This window comes from Equus caballus, chromosome 10 (genome assembly GCF_041296265.1).
Source record: "Equus caballus isolate H_3958 breed thoroughbred chromosome 10, TB-T2T, whole genome shotgun sequence".
NCBI lineage: Eukaryota > Metazoa > Chordata > Mammalia > Perissodactyla > Equidae > Equus > Equus caballus.
This window is the reverse complement of record NC_091693.1, coordinates 89,916,614-89,932,864: the sequence shown is the minus strand read 5'-3', so window position 1 is coordinate 89,932,864 and position 16,251 is coordinate 89,916,614. Positions and strand designations below refer to the sequence as shown.

Genomic DNA, 16,251 nt, shown 5'->3' with positions numbered 1-16,251 from the left:
TGACATAGATATGCCAACTTTTACATGAATGGAATTTTTACATGAATGAATATGTTCCCATACATTTCTATTTTATACAAATGTATTTTTTCATACATTTATTTTCTATTGTAAAGTATTTGTACTTAAAGAACCAATATTTTCTTTCAAATTCTGGTCTGTGTCAATAAGACTAGTATTTTTAAAAAACTTCTCATGATCTCTGGATTCATCTCTAGGTTCAGATTATCAACAGTAACATCTAAATTCCACAGGATGCCCACTCAATGCAGTTTCCCTCTTTTAACACATAGTCAAATTAAGGTTCTCGCTTCTGTTTTTGTATTTGCTTTGTTTTGTTTTTTAGTATTGCCTTAGAAGAATTTATCCTTATTCTCAAAATCAGGTGTGGTGTTTTTTAGCAACAAAGTAAAAAGGAAAACTTAACTCCAATTTATACCGCACTCAACCCTCCTGGCAAAGGGTCTTTCATGGGTGGTCCCTTCCTGGTCTCCATATAAGAGGGTCTTATGAATGACAGTTTGACTGGGGATGTGGGGGATGGCTGGGGGCCAGGCAGAGAAGCTGGCCTGAAGCTGAGAGCACGTAGTGGGTGGTGGGTTCATTCGGAAGAGGGACTGGGGCTGGCAGAGATCCCAGGGGCAGCTGGAGCCCACCAACCACCTCCTGCAGCTTCACCGTCCCCCGGAGGGAAGATCTGTGGCCTACGCTCGTGTGGGCAACAGAAAACTGCCGTCTTCACTCGGGGCTTGGTCTCATATATGTGACAAATATCCAAAATGTGATAAAAAATATAGTAAGTGCCTCTGTCTATATACAATTACACACAATAATAAACAGATTAAAAATTATTCCAAAACGCACAGAGGGAGAGAGTAAGAGAGAGAGCAGAAGGTAGACAACTGGTTTCATCACTTTCCAACATGGCCAGAAAAGATGAGTCCTTGTCGTGCCCCCAGGCCTGTGTGATCTGTTCCCTGGCCTCACTTCCAGCAGGTCTCTGCTGGAAGGTTGTTTTATCCTGAGGTTTCCCTCCCCATTCCATTTAAACTTGCAAACTACCCCTGCAGTCTCTCTACCACTCATTTTTCTCCGTAGCACTCTGAAAATTAATCAGGGGAAACTTCATCTAAAATGAAGTCAGGAGGCCAGAAGGGGGAGCTCCCACGCAGTACCACTGGAAGTGAATCACAAAAAAGTCAATTACAGACCCCCACAAAAAGAAGTCGCCAACGGGAAGATAGCCAATTACAGGAAGAAATGTCCATTGCATCCCAAACAGAAATCTAGGACCCCAGCGACTCAGCCAATGAGAAGCCGTCACCACCCTGAATGCCTGCTTTCCTCCAGCGGACTTTCCTTCGAAACAACCCTCCCAATTTCCTCCTTTTTCCCTATAAAACATTATTTTATAGGGAAAATTTGTTGGATTTGCCTGTGGTCTGCCACAGCACGGATATCCAGAATTTCAATTATTTGGCTGTTCCTGAATAAACTCCTTTCACTGGTAAAATAACCAGCTGTTTTGTTTGTAAGGTCGGCAACTTAAACCACCTGAGACACCATCGTTTGCTTGTTCATCTTGCTTGTTGTTTGTCTTCCCTCCTGCGCTGGAACAGAAAGGCAGAGCTGTCTTTTTTTTCACAGCTGTATCTTTATTATCTAGAGCAGAAGCAGCACGTGGCAGACACTCTGTTGATATTTGTTGGATAAGTTAATGAATCAAGAGTGGAACCACTGAGAGCCTGGGGGGAGTGGGGAGGGTGGTGGAGGGGGGCTTTTCTTACAATCTTGTACAAGCTGCTGCCTTATCTTCCTCCACAGGTTGGTGGGAGAGCAAGCCGTTCCTTAGAGAGATGCAGAGATGGAGGCAAGTGGAGGCCAGGTCTTGGGCATCTCTGACTCGATAGCAGAGAGCTAGTCTAGAATGGTTGTTTCTTCCTCCAACTCAGGGTCACCACACAGGCACAGTTTGTTCTCCTTGGCTGATGGTCAAGTCCAGAAGTCCTGCCCCAGATTTTCTTTAAAAGGAGAGAGGGTGTGAAATTGGAACATGGAAGAACATATGCAAGTTGACGAGAAGGAATTTTGGAGAGTTCTCAAGGCAGGGGGAGGTGATGACAGGAACTGTGAGAACCCGGGACGCCCTGTGAGCAGTGGGCCTGTCCCATCTTGAGATGGCTCGTCCTCTACAGAGTGGGCTACAGAGGGGCGCTAACGTCTCCTGTGCTTCTAGAATTAGTGCCAAGCGCTTACATATTGAGTGACTGTCCACGTGATGATGCCAAGAGCGAAGGAAAGATTCCAGTGGACACACAGGTATAGTTTCCTTTTATGGTAAAAGACATGGAAATTTCTAGAGACGGTCAATGAAGGAGAACACACAGCTCCCGGCGGGGGTTGGCTTCCCAGATGCCTCACTTCCCCAAGAAGACAGGATGGTGGCGACTGCCAGCTGCTCAGGATAAGGCCCCCTGGGGAGAGGCCCTTTCGGTTCTCACAGGGCTCTGATACCTCCTGGCTTCCCTCTCACGGGTCTCTCATGAGCCTGGCTAGAGGCCTGCCTGCTACAAGGAGCAAGCCAATGGTGACAAGCCATCTCAGCCCAATCCTGAGAACTGGCCATGGGTCCAAAGTGACCCTCATTTCTCAGGCACATCCCTCAGCAGGTGCGGCCTTCAGCCTGCCTGAGGGCTGCATGTGCACGTGCGTTATTTCTTTAACCTCACACTGGCCCACAGGGAGCCATCATTTTCATGAAATAGCTAGTCACCTACTTCACGAGTGAGCCTCCAAGAGGTCAGAAACCACGTCTGTCTAATGCCACAGCTCATGCACTGTTTGTCAGACCCGCTGGAACTTCCTCTGGGTTTGCACACACCGATTTCCCTTTAGTACCTTAGTTAAAATTCCGTTTTTAAATGTGTTTCCCTTGTTGAACTTTGGGACATTTTTTTCTTTAATGTCAGCCAATATATTTAAGAGCAAGTGTTGACCTTTAGGGTCTTTTTTTCACTGTTTCAATGGATTTTCTTTTGTTTATTTTGTCCTGCTGGTTGGGACCGTGTTCCCTGGAAAGAAAAGTAGGCCTTTGTGTTTAAACAAAGACGAAACTCACCACATAGTCAAGTGTTTGATGTTGCCAAGACTGAACCACCAAAAATGACCTCTACAGAACAGGGGTTGTCCAAGCAGAGGGACCTTGACCCCAATGCCCCAAAGATACAGACTTAGCTTTTTAAGCTAAGACCTCAGTCCCTTTCAGCTCTTCTTCGACAATGGCTGGCCTCTCTTTACCCACAGCTCCTGGGCTGCTGTGGGCACAGGCTGTCTCTCCCGGCCCCTGCTTCCCATCCTGGGAGTCCTACGCCATCCTCCTTTCTGACCTCCAGCAGGTCACAGAAAGCAGCAGTTATGTTTGGCTGACACTCTCATGAATAAGTCAGTTCTGCCAGATACTTCCAGTTGGGACGTTTTTTGATGTATAAAAGATTAATCTGGAACAAAATGCTTTGCCCTGAGTGAAACTGATTCCAGACACATTGTGCAATGGAAATATGTCCTTCAGGCAGAAAGGCCCTTCACGCTGCCCCTGGAATCATACTGTGCCCGAGGCTGCTAATCGTAAACGTGGTGAGGAGAGGCTGTCAGCAGCTGTGTGGCTCTGCACAGCCATCCTTTCTTCCCACCCACCCCAGCTTCCCACGTGACGGCCCCCAGAGCTCTGCTCACTGTCGTCCTTCCCTGTCCTATTTGTCACCTTAACAGAAGGGTCTTTCCTGCCTCTCCCCAGCCCCCGACACACATGCACAGCAGAATCGCCTAACAGGATTCAACTCAGGTAGGGCAATCTGTTCTTTTCAATATTGATGACAAGAGTGGAGGAGAGAACCCCTCTCCCTCCTCTGGGATCGTGTGCTCTAAGGATCAGCTAAGCTGGAGCTGCCATGACCGACCCTCCTACCAGATGGAGAAAGCCCACTCGAGAATGGAGTCAACACAAGGGAAACAGAGCAGAGGTGTAAAAAGGCAGATTTCTGATGGAATTCAAGCTGAAAACCAGACTACCTTCTGAACTTTGACTTTACGTGAACAAGTAACTTGGTTTTCCCCCCTTACTTTACTTTGACTAGAATTTCTACCACTTTCAAGCAAAAGATCCTAGACAAATTCGACAGATGATATAATTAATTCAGTCTGAGCACGAGAAAGCCCTACTGAAGCCTCTGTGTTGTTCTGGTCAAGCTTTATCAGACCCCCTCAGCCAAGGTCTTGTGTGTTCAACAAATTCCCATCTTGGTGATACCACTTGCCTTAATTCGCAGCTACCTGGGTACTAAATACATGTGGAATTATGTTCCTACTCATTGTTACAAGAGCAAATCAAGGTCCCATCTGATATTCTTCAGAAATTGCATGGCTATATGAATACTAGAACCCAAGGGCTGATATCTCCCTGTTTATCTATTAATATAATCTTCAAGGTCAAAAAGTCCTTCAGGTCACAAATGTTTCCTGACACCCTAATACATGCCCAGCGCAGTGCTAGTGAACAAAACTCTTGCATACACCACATCTACGATGTCTTAGTTTCTACTGCTTACGGCCCTCTCTCTCCTCTCTCTCTCTCTCTCTCTCTCTCTCTCTCTCACACTCACACACACACACACATGCAAACATGGCATCGCCCATTGTGGGCTCCTATCATGTCATCTTTACTGTTTTGAGGACAGGGCTTTGTAATAAAGAAATGGCTCTGCTTCTCAATGCAGTTATAACAGAATTGGTTCTTTGGATGAATCCTTAATCTAAATGTCCACTAAGAACACGCTTTCTTCTCTGTTTAAATGCCTGACGTCACCACTATCCTCCATATTTGTGTGGAGAACATTTTGCACTGTTTAAGATTAATCTGTTATTTTTGGTTGTCTCAAAATAACTTTAGTGAAGAGGAACGTTTCCAGACACAATTGCTTGTCAACTCCCCTTCAGAACAATAGCCTCCAAGTTCATTTTGTTCTTGTTTTTGATGTAACTACACCCCAGGGCCACAATAGTTTTGCAACAGTGGCAAGAATGGAGCTGTAGGAAGCTGGACCCACCACCAAGAATTTAAGTAGATTCTGATGGTTCAAGTTCATTACTAAAATTAATAAATCTCTTCAAGGAAAAGGTAGGTGGGATCATTACTCTTGCTTTTCATAAAGCTATAAAAGGAAAAGCGCGCCCATCTTGGTCAGGAAGGAAAAGAATTAATCTACTACTAAGATCTGAACGTAATCGCTCAGCAGCTTCTCCCCCAATAGGCACAAATTCCTTTCCCTTCCTGCAAGGAAGTGAGGAAAAACAATTAATCTAAGAGGAAAGTAGCCCAAGGGTTCCCTCACCAGCACCATGGCTAGACAGCATGAGCATGCTTTCAGTATTTGCAGACTAACTGAATTACCTCCCCTGTACATTTGTCATGCTTTCGAGATGCTTCATATGAGAACCCCCACCTTATGTTTGAGGAACCCCTCCAGTTTATGAAGTCGTAGCAGGTGCTGTCTCTCCAAAGCTCCCTTGCAGCTAAGGAGCAAGTACTGAGACTCTGCCACTCTGGTGTCCTTGTGCCAGACTTTGAGATGAAAGCTTGGTCACAAGCAAGCCGTCCTGTGCAGAATCCATTCTGGCCAGGTTGGTGGGAGAGCGGCACAGAGACATAATCATGGACTTCTTTTGGATATATACCCAGGAGTAGATCATTGGGTTTAAGTATGTTTAGCTTTAGTGGGTAGTGACAAACCCATTTTTCCAACGTAATTGTTTCAATTTCTATTCCCACCAGCAATATAAGAGAATTCTAGTTGTTCTACCTCCTTGTAAATATTTAGTATTGTTAATATTTTTAGTTTTAGCCATACTTGTGGGTATTTAATTGTGTGTCATTATGTGTGTGCCGTGTGTCTATGTGTGTCTCTCTAAGTGAACATGGATAAAACATTTAACTCGTGAATGAAGGAACCAGAAGAATGGTAAAGCTGACTCAGAGGATTGTAGGAGAGGCAGAGGTGTTCGTAGTCATTGGAAGAAAGAATGCTAATTTAGATACAAACCTGGTTAATGTTCTACAGGTCAATGAAACTATAACCTCTAGGTTTATCTGTTCTACTAGAAATCATTTACATTTCTACAGGGAAAACATCATTTGCATTGCTCTATAGAGAATAATTTACATGTTATTCCATTTTCTAAAAGTTAACATCTATCTGGACCTGTAAAATCCTAGTAAATACCAATTAGGGGTCAAGGTGGGGCCTGCTTGACAATGAAAGGACTTGTAGTCATTCTTTTCCCTTTACAAGTTATGGATACTTTTTTTATTAATGGTTCCTTCATTGTTATCACCAATTAACCTGTGTTTTAGCCTGAAACGCTTACACAGATGCAGCGAGAAGCATCATCTAACACATGGAAGCAAACTTGTGGTCTAATCAGCAAATCTAGGGCTATATCTACTTAAGCATCTCTAAGCCAGAAGATTGACTTCTGGCTGAAGATGTGTAGAAATTGTATTTTCAACAGTCTCCACCACTCCAAAGATATTTTTAAATCATTCTTCTATTCCAAGGTTAGAGAACCAAACGCAAGAAATTTATCTTCACCAGATTTTACCTGCAGTCACTATATACGTGGGTGAATTCCTCTCTCTTCAAGGTCCTCCTGATTCTGAGGGGTGAATAAGAATAAGATACCCTTTTTAAATTTTCCACTAAATTAGGATTATAGAAAGAAGAGTTAGAGGTGAATTAAGTAGCAGTATCTAGCATGTACCTATCAAAATATAACATTGAAACTAGTACTAACATCATTCAGTCAACAAATCAGATATTTCTCATCAGTTCCTTGTGTTTTGCTTAATTAACTCTTGCTCCACTAGATATTGTGGAATAGGATGTGTTCATGACTTCATCCGTTTCTGGACTGAAAGAGTCCTGGACATCCTGACCTGTGGTATAACCCAACAGTTGTCTAAGCAATGTCAGCTCAGAAGCTGTGTATGCACAACCAGTCTTTGAGGTAACAACAGACCTTGAGTCCTTTCCACTAAGTCTCTGAAACCACCCTTTTTGTTAAAGATCCATTTCTAGAGTTGTAGCTTACAGGAGACACTGTGCAAATACGGGAGGAAGGCTGAGACCATTTGTCTACTAGGGCATAATACACGATTACTTTACGAGGATTTGCGCAATGTTTCCCCTGAAGGTCAGAATAGCTTACAGACAGCCAGAGTATTAGCAGATTTCCAGGACCTTCCAGTCTATTGTGTAAAGTTGTGCAAGCTCTGAGACATATTTGCTGTAACTCTTGACCAACACAGAACTAACCCAGGAAAGGCTGAGCCTTTCTCAGATTTGACAGCTTTTCCCATGCAGCTCCTACAATATTGTTGAACTAATTAAGAAATACGGACCATACCAGAGCTAGTTATTTTTAACATCTCTTTTAAAATAAAGTTAAATATGTAAACACATAAGAAATTGGTCTTCCATTTGGAGGACCTCTGGGAAAGCACAAAGTTTGTACAGGTGCAAAACATCTTGAAAAAGCTTTCTCTGAATCCGAGATCTGATGAGGGGAGGGCAAAACTGAAATAATTAACCCTGGAGGATAGTCACTTGGCCCAGTAACACAGGTGCTAATGAGCAGCGACTAGAGACTGACCAGAGCAGGGAGTTTGGCCACCTGTTGAGGAGTGATCAGATGGCACTTAAAACGCAACGCACAGAAGGTAACACAATTGTAAGAATTCTTAGCTCATTCAGAAGTAACTTTTATTGGTCACTTGCTTGTTTAATAATCAAAAGCATAACGTCAGCACAAAAGCACAGAAAGCTACTCTGGTAAGACACAGAGTCTCTGCCACTCGAGATTACATAGAAGGTAAGTCAAGAACTTTTACTACATCTGTTGATAAGAGCAGACTAAGCACGACAAGGCCAATGTGTCATTTTAATGGGGGAAAATATTTAGAGGTAAAAGATTCCTAAGTTTGATTGTTTTTTAAAAAATCTTATGACTAGGGGGCTTTGGGGAGAAGAGGGGAAAAAGAAGATTGACAACAGATGTTAGCTCAGGTGCCAATGTTAAAAAAATCTCATGAATAAACTCATCAAAATTAAACCACCTTTGCCAGAGTTCTAACACACTTCATTGCTTCCATTCAGCCTCATTATTTGCAGGTATTATAATCCCAGGCAAACGAAATTTCTTTCTGCAAACCTAGAACCTTTGACCCATATTTCCTCTGTCTGCTCTGCTCTTCCAAAGCGAAGAGGACAACTCACCCCGCTTCCTTGCATCCACGTCCATATGTTCTGCCACCACTGTTTCTAAGATGCTCTCAACCACGTAGAGTAATTCTAACTTTTAAACAAAGTAAGTAACTTCTCTTTCACGTAGAACTCTGGAAGAGGGGTCCTTAAGAACTGTTATCATACACTAGTATTTTAGCAGACCAATAAAGCAAATATATATATTTATTGTAAAATATACATTTATATTTTATATCAAAACATATATATATATATCTCAAGGAAGAATAGATCCTGATCATCCCAACAGAGATCACCAAGAGGTCAGTGTGGAGACGAAATCCCCGACCAGTGCTGCCACCAACAGAGAATGTCACAGCAGCCGTGCACAAGCCAGACTCACGTGTGCACAGAGCCACATCTGTGGAGACTCACCTGGAACATGCTTGTCTCTGGACACCTGAACACCGATGAGCAAGGGGCATGGCCCTAACAAGGCACAGATGGGCTGATTGACATGACCCAGAAGCAGAAACAAAAACAGAAACACAGACTCGGGGTAAAAGACGACGGAAACAGTTGGCAGAGCTGAGGGTCTCCTGCTAGGGCTTCTCTGCAGGAGCCAAGGAAAGACACACCTGGTGCTGCACAGACCGCACGGTGTTGTCTCAGGCAGGGCACGTAACTGGTTTTAGAAGATGACCCACTGAGACATCTCTGTGGAATCTACAAAACTGGTCAAAATGCAATATTCAAATAGTTGAGCTGTAGCTCCCATGCTTACGAAGCGAGCATGTGTTAATCATTTATTATAGTGAGGGAACTAGCAAAATGTTAGAGCTGGTTTGGTTCCTGATTTCGGTTTTAAATTGCTTTTCTTTAATTGGCATCCTTTTAATACATTTCTTTTTTGTGTTTAAATTGCCCAGATTTGGTTTCTGTTGCTTGTAACTAAGAGACCTGACTACTACACAAATTGATACCATCATTAATTGCAAACAACAGACCTCTAGAGGAAGGAAGAAAATTTTGGAGTGTTATCTAGCTTTGTTGGAGCTGAGGGCCATGAAAATGTAGCTAAGAGATACGACTCTGGCAGCTGATGCTTGATGAGCTCTCCCGTGAGGTCCCCTGGAATTCACGGTCCCATGAATTCAAGGCTTTAGGGAGTGAAGGCGTGCATTGTCTGTAGAGGATTTAAAAACATTAATGCAAGTAACTACAAGTTGGTTTGATTTTTATTATCACCTTGTACCCACATACCCATCCCACTAGCTTTCTTTGGCCTCTGCAGAAAGCAGGTTGGGTCTTGGAGAAAGAACGATGAAGAGTAGTAACTCCTGTTACAACCACCGTTGCAATACCAGTCTTTTTGCTGGAGAAAATCAGCACAGGCCAGTATACAGCTTTTGACCCAGCACATCTATTTCTCTCTGTTCTAATCACTAGAGAATGTCCGAAATACACCTCCAGTCTCTCACCTCAGAAGCACATCACCACGGTGGTGGGGAACCGGAGTTCAGTACATCCCATAGGACATCCTCCCAGGGGACATTCTTCCGTGGGACTTTGTCCCATGGGGCATTCTTTGTTTCATAGGACATCGCACTGGCCCGCTGTATGGAGGATACTGGCTGAGAGGAGCTGCAGAGCCAGAGGTAACCCTCACCCAATATGATTTGGTAAAATACGTGTGTGTCAGAGGGTGGGAAACAAATTCCACAAAATTCAGGGGCCTGATGAATCGTGTTCAGAGGTCCAGCAGGTTGTGACGTACCCTCTGAATTAAGGAGCGTCTTGCCGTCTTTTTCACCCCCTACCATAAGAAGGAGGTCACTTGGCGGGCCTCTTCAGGGTTTGGAGGCAACATTCAGTTGACTATTCCCAAGCATTTACTAGACGAATTGGAAAACTGCCACGTCTGAGTTTGACCCGGAACAGAAGACGGCTCTCTAGCCCGTCCAGGCTGCGGCACAAGCAGCTCAGCTATTGGCTGTTATGACCCAGAATAACCGATTCACTGTATTGTGTGGACAAAGTTGAAAACTAACAACTGCCAACACATCCCGTAAAAAGCAACGAGGAAAGGGATGGAAAAAAGGAAATTTAAAAAATAAATATGTATGTATATTTTAATGTATGTGTATTTAATTTAATGTACATGCATACTTTAAATAAAATGTATATTTATTTTTAACATTTCCTTTTCTTCTCTATCCCTTTTCTCATCGCTTTTTCTAGGATGCATTGGTAATTGTAATATTTCAACTTTGTCAACTTTGGTGACAGAGAAAGAAAAACCCAGGGAAACATTCTACAATCGTCTTTCTGAAACTGGAGATGACACCGCAGTAGGTAATCACGATCCCCTCCTCTAATACTCGCTCCGTGTTCTTTTTGTCTTTATCCGTTTCGTGGGGTTGTTGAGGATCCACAGCAGGTGACCCAGCCAGACCTTCATTCCTGGGGCTTCAGAGACGCATGTGAATATCGTTCCAGCAGCCGGTCGTTAACACTTACCAGTGGATATGGAAGCACTGGGAAGAACCCCGGAGGATGTCTTGGGCTCCGGATATATTCCTCCGGGACTGCATTGGAAAGAGCAATTATATTTACCTTGAAAGTCAGAATCAATTGCCCCAGGCTATCAGTTACCCCCTTTTGGCGTGTTCACACTGTGGCACAAGGAGCCAAAATTTCCAGAGAGCAGTTTCAGTTTCCAATTTGTTTAAGCCATTGGAGGTGGGTCTCTGCTCCTCATAGCAGAACCTAACCCCCAACTGACGCAGAGGCGAAGACTGCAGAGTCCCTGCATGGCCCTGGAGTTTACTGGACTTCGGCCCACAGCCTGCAGAGCAACAGAAGGGATGGCACCATGTCCCACCCTGCATGTCCTGCCTCTCATCTCACCTGGTTGCTCCTCTCCCGCAGGTTTCAGCCTCATGTCGTCTCCTGTCTCCTTGACAGGCCCTCCTTGGTTACCCGCCTGGAAGAAGTCTCCCCACCCGGTGTTGCTACGTATCACAAGACTTCGTTTTCTTTCACTGTAATTGTCACGCTTTCGACCGTTTTGTGTGTTTACTTTATTTCCAAATCTCCTCACCTGCACCAGATTTAACAAATCCTCTCACTGAGGCTGACCTGGCTCCTGCTGATCTGAGTGCCCAGCAGCCAGCAGCCTGTGAACACCGTGTGTGTCACATGTGTTGGAGGGGGCACTGATTTGTCCCCAACAGAGTAGACACATCAAGCTGTGGCCCAGCGTGCTCCTGTCTGGCCAGCACCTGTGGACTGACTGAGGGTCTCACTCACCATGGTTTTGCCACACTGCACTGCTTCTGACAAAAGAACCTGCTTTAAGGGGGAAGGAGCAGAGCAAATGCACCCAACTGTCCACGTGACGTCTCTTTCAGGATGTTTTAAAGGCATCTCATGCTCAGCACATCCAAACCAAACTCATGATCTTCCCCCGTAACCCAAGGCTCTTCCGCCATTCTCTGAGTGAACGGTGCTGACAGCTCCCTGGTACCCAGACCAGAAACCTCAGCGCCATCCTTGTCGCCTCCCCCTCTCTCATCCTCATACCTAATCCATTTCCAAGTCTTATTAATGTTCCCTTCTAAACATTTCTTGAATGCATCCACTTCTCTCCGTTTCCTCCATCCATGCTGGGTGGAACTTTCAGGATGACTCTTTGTTATGGTATTAAACAGAGACTGCCACAGCTTGACCCTCTTCTTCCTCGTTGCTGCTGGCAGTGTGGACGTGAGCCAGGGAGGTGCAGAAGGTCTCTTGTAATCATGAGGCAACAAGGACAAACACCTCTGTGCAGGAGGATGCAAAGTGGAAAGACGGAGTGAGCCTGGATCCCTGAGAGGTCACTGCGCCGCCGTGCCGGGCCTGGACCACCCGCCTGGACTCGCAGAGCCCTCGATGTACGCTTCTCTCTAGTGTGTGAGGCAGCCGTCATGAGGGTGTAGGTTTCACTTTCTGAGGAATGAGAATTATGTTTCCAAACAGAAAGAAAGCAATGATGTTTGTCCCTTTGACTCAAGTTAGAACACTTCCAAAACCAACACACTCAAGAGCAACACCGTCTACTCTAAACCTAATCCACATCAAGAGAGAGGAGAAAATAAAACTTTATCTTTATGTCAAAAGGTTCAAGAATGTTTGAGAGAATCATACCTGTCTTAGATTGAGTCTCAGCCCATCGCCCTCCCCTCCTCCCAACACACACACACATACACATACATATACACATACACACGCACACACACACGCACACACATGAACATACACATGCACACACATGTGTGCATGCACAGACACACATATGCACATACACACGCGCACACACACGCACATGCACACACGTGCACACACAGACACAGACACACACCTTTCTCTCCAAATGTCCAAGATACAGGAGCTCACAAATCCCTAAAGGAAAGGAGATACTCCCCCTTTACTGAGTTCCACACTTTGTGGCTGTAAAAGGACATCTTAGTGGCCCATGAAACCATTTATTATAACAAAAGTGAGGTATAACAATATGACAAAATTTGAAAGTTTAATGTGAAACCCTAACCTTAATAACACCTTCACTCCTTGTTCAGTCAACAGTAGTGGTAACGGTACCCTCGCTCTTCACAACTCTTGTACGCACCCTCCGCCCTCAGAGTCTGGTCTCTAAGGCTCATCTCCAATGCACAGATATGACTCTTTGAAGAATCCTATAGCTTATGACAGAAAAAATGTCAAGATGGATCTGGAACATCCTATTTTTGTCCCAGGGTCGGAGCTAAAAGGATGAAGTGGAAGGCAGTCTTAGGGGGTTCCAGCAGCCAAGTCAGGCCTATTTGAGAATGGGTTCTAAAAAAAGATCAAAAGAGGGGCTGGCCTTTGGTCGAGTGGTCAAGATCACGCACTCCACTTCAGCAGCCCAGGATTTTGCCCTTTCAGATCCTCAGCGTGTATCTAGCACCACTCATCAGGCCATGCTGAGGTGGCGTCCCACATGGCAGAGCTAGAAGGACCTACAACTACAATATACAACTATGTACTGGGGGGCTTTGGGGAGAAGAAGCCAGAAAAAAAAAAAGAAGATTGGCGACAGATGTTATCTCAGGGGCAATCTTTAAAAAAAATTCGAAAGAGAAAAGTCAGTATAAAATGCACAAAAATTAGTTATAATACTAAAGAAAAATAAAAGGAATACGTTATTTTAATTTTTGTTGACTTTTAAATATAGGCAAATGCCAAGATTCAAGGAGATTTTTTCCTTCTATGAAGCACATGGATTTGTTTCTATCTGCAGAAACAGGAAAGAGAACAAAAATACATGGGTGAGCCAGACAGTCCCAGGGGTGCAGGACCTTTATGGAGAACAGGAAGGGCTGGCAGCTGGGCTGAGTTCCCACGGTCAGAGAGGCAGGTCCCTGTTACTTGCACCGTGGGGACCCAGGAAGGTCAGTTACCAGGATGGTCAGAGAACTGCTTTCAAAAGGATAGTTCACCAAAAGTCCTAACAAGCAAAGCTGCCCAGCAGGTTCCGTCTCTCCTTCTCCAGGAAGGGAGAACTCCTACTAATTACAGTTACTTACTTTAATAAAATACTAGTGACAAATACTTACATTTTTAAAAATATCAGCAGTCGATGTCTACATCCCAAAATGGACGGCCAGCATCACAAAACTTAAAGGCTACTGCATTTGAAGAAAGACACAGCTCAAAAACTGAGCGTCTTCCTAAGAGGCAGGGACCTGCGCTTCCCGTGATGAAATGAGTGAAAATTGTTTATAAGGTGGCCTCAGCCTATGAGGACATAAAAATCATTTGAGCTGAAGGCAATTAAGAAGCAGCAAATGCAGGAAAAGTTCTCTCTACTTTCCCCCTTTCTGCCTGAAGGCAGGATATAAATCCTCCTTTTACTGCAGACAGACTCTTATCAGCCCAGAGACATCTGCTCACAAACCTTCCTCCCTTTGCTTCCTCCAGGATATTTACCTTCCCACAGTTTGCCACCCTTGGAAGCCGAGAACTGCTTCCCTTTGTCCCACCCTGTCCCTACAGATGTGTCGAGAGGATGCTGTCTGAGCTGGAATTCTAAACCACCATTACTTTTCATTTGAGTTTCTCCTGCACAGTGTGCACTGCATGTGTTAATAAACTGTTTTCTCTTGTTAATCTGCCTTTTTGTTAAAGGGTCCAGCTGAAAACCCAAGACGGGCAGAGGCAAAGCTTTGCTTCCCCAACAGTCACAGCAGCTCTCCCGCAGCACAGAAGCAGCCAGAGACAACACGGGAGAGAGTGAGCATTCCTGTGTCCTGTGGGACTTCAGCTATAGGGCGGACTTGGCCCACAAGCCACAGTTTGCCCATCCTGGTAGAGAGTGTGGCCCAGGAACACTGTATTTGGAAACGCATTATGCATTTATAAGGTGTTCGTAAAATTTATAACAACATATCAAAAACTCAACAGAAAAATGGCACAGATTTAGAATTGGCAGATACAGAAAAGGAAATAAAATTGGTTTATAAAGAAAGGAAAATGTGCTCAACATAATTAAAGAAATGCAAAATGAAATAGAACACCACTTTTTAAATAAATTCTTAAAGACTAAAAGATTAGGTGAGCTGCCCTTGGTCAGGCTGTGGGAAAGCAGGTGCATGCAATGCCCTCAATATGGGGATAAATTAGAGCATCTTCAGAGCAGTTCAGGCACAGCCATCAAAATTACAAGGTGCAAATGTTTATACAGAAAGAGCGCTGATTATAGCAATAAATTTGGAACCATCTACAAATACACCACGGTTGAAAGATGATCGTAAATCCGCTCCATCATCGACTACATAAACATTATGAAGAATAAGGTGGAGCCGGATGCCAACCATGGCAGATTGTTGGTCATGGCCCCAAATTGTTCTCCCTCTTTTCCTTAGATGGGCTGCCCGGCCTGAGATGACGCTTGTCAAACTTCCATGCAGCTAGCTAGGTGGAGTCCTGTCCCCAAGTCTTCACCAACTGGAAATGAATGAAATCGATGTGCATAACTGCAGCTCATCCTCTTGAAGAGGCCTACTTTTGAATTGCTCCCCCTTTCCTATTTCTGGGGCAGCCTTAGGAAGCTATGTGTTGAAGATGATTGTGCCCCTTTACTCCAATGGTTCCCTGAATGACTTCATGGAGCAGAGCCCACTTCTCAGCCTGCACCGTCCCGTGAGAGAGAAATAAACATCTGTCCTATTTAAACCAGGACATCTGCATTCTCTTTACGGAGGCCCAGCGCCTGCCCTGATGATACAGAAATGGGCTGGTGCTGCTGTAACTAGAGCACAAAACACGGCCTCACGGTGATGGGAAAGCTGCAGTGAAGGAGGCGCAGCACGCCAGCCAGGCTGGACGGTTGACGACTCCTCTCCGGTGGTCACAAAACATTTGGTAGGAAGATAATCCACAATAACTGGACCACAGCCCACTTCCTCTGTTTCTCCAGAGGAAGCTACTGGAAAGAGTCACAATGTGGCTGCTCTTTGTCATCTGTAGGAAAGCCTTTAAAAAAGTGACAAACTAACAGGCCAGCCCCGGTGGCCTAGTGGTCAAGTTTGGCATGCTCAGCTTTGGCGGCCTGGGTTCGATTCCTGGGCATGGACTCACACCACTCATCCGCGGCCGTGCTGTGGCAGCAGCTCACATACAAAATAGAAGAAGACTGGCCGAGGACGTTAGCTCAGGGCGTTTGCAGCAGAGACAGAAGAAAACAGAGAGCATTCAGAAAAGTGAGGCTTCTGAGGTTTGAAAAGCCGGCTGATCTACACGCCAAGCTGCAGGAGATGAGACTGTTGCTCAGGCCTTTCTCAAAGGCGTGTTCACACCCCCAGCCAACCAGGAGAAGCAGCCTCGCAAAGGGCACACTCAGGGTGCCGCCATCCACCTAAGCTGGTTTTTTTGAGGC

At 44.8% G+C, this 16,251-nt stretch overlaps 1 long non-coding RNA gene across 1 annotated transcript; it reads right to left on the bottom strand.

Annotated features, from left to right (window-relative positions):
• Positions 1-9,196: 9,196 nt before the first annotated feature.
• LOC138915871 (uncharacterized) lies at positions 9,197-14,091 on the bottom strand. The gene is made up of 2 exons (XR_011422272.1): positions 13,931-14,091; positions 9,197-12,284 (listed from the first exon to the last, which is right to left on the bottom strand). It is a non-coding gene; the product is annotated as an uncharacterized lncRNA (long non-coding RNA).
• Positions 14,092-16,251: the final 2,160 nt, after the last annotated feature.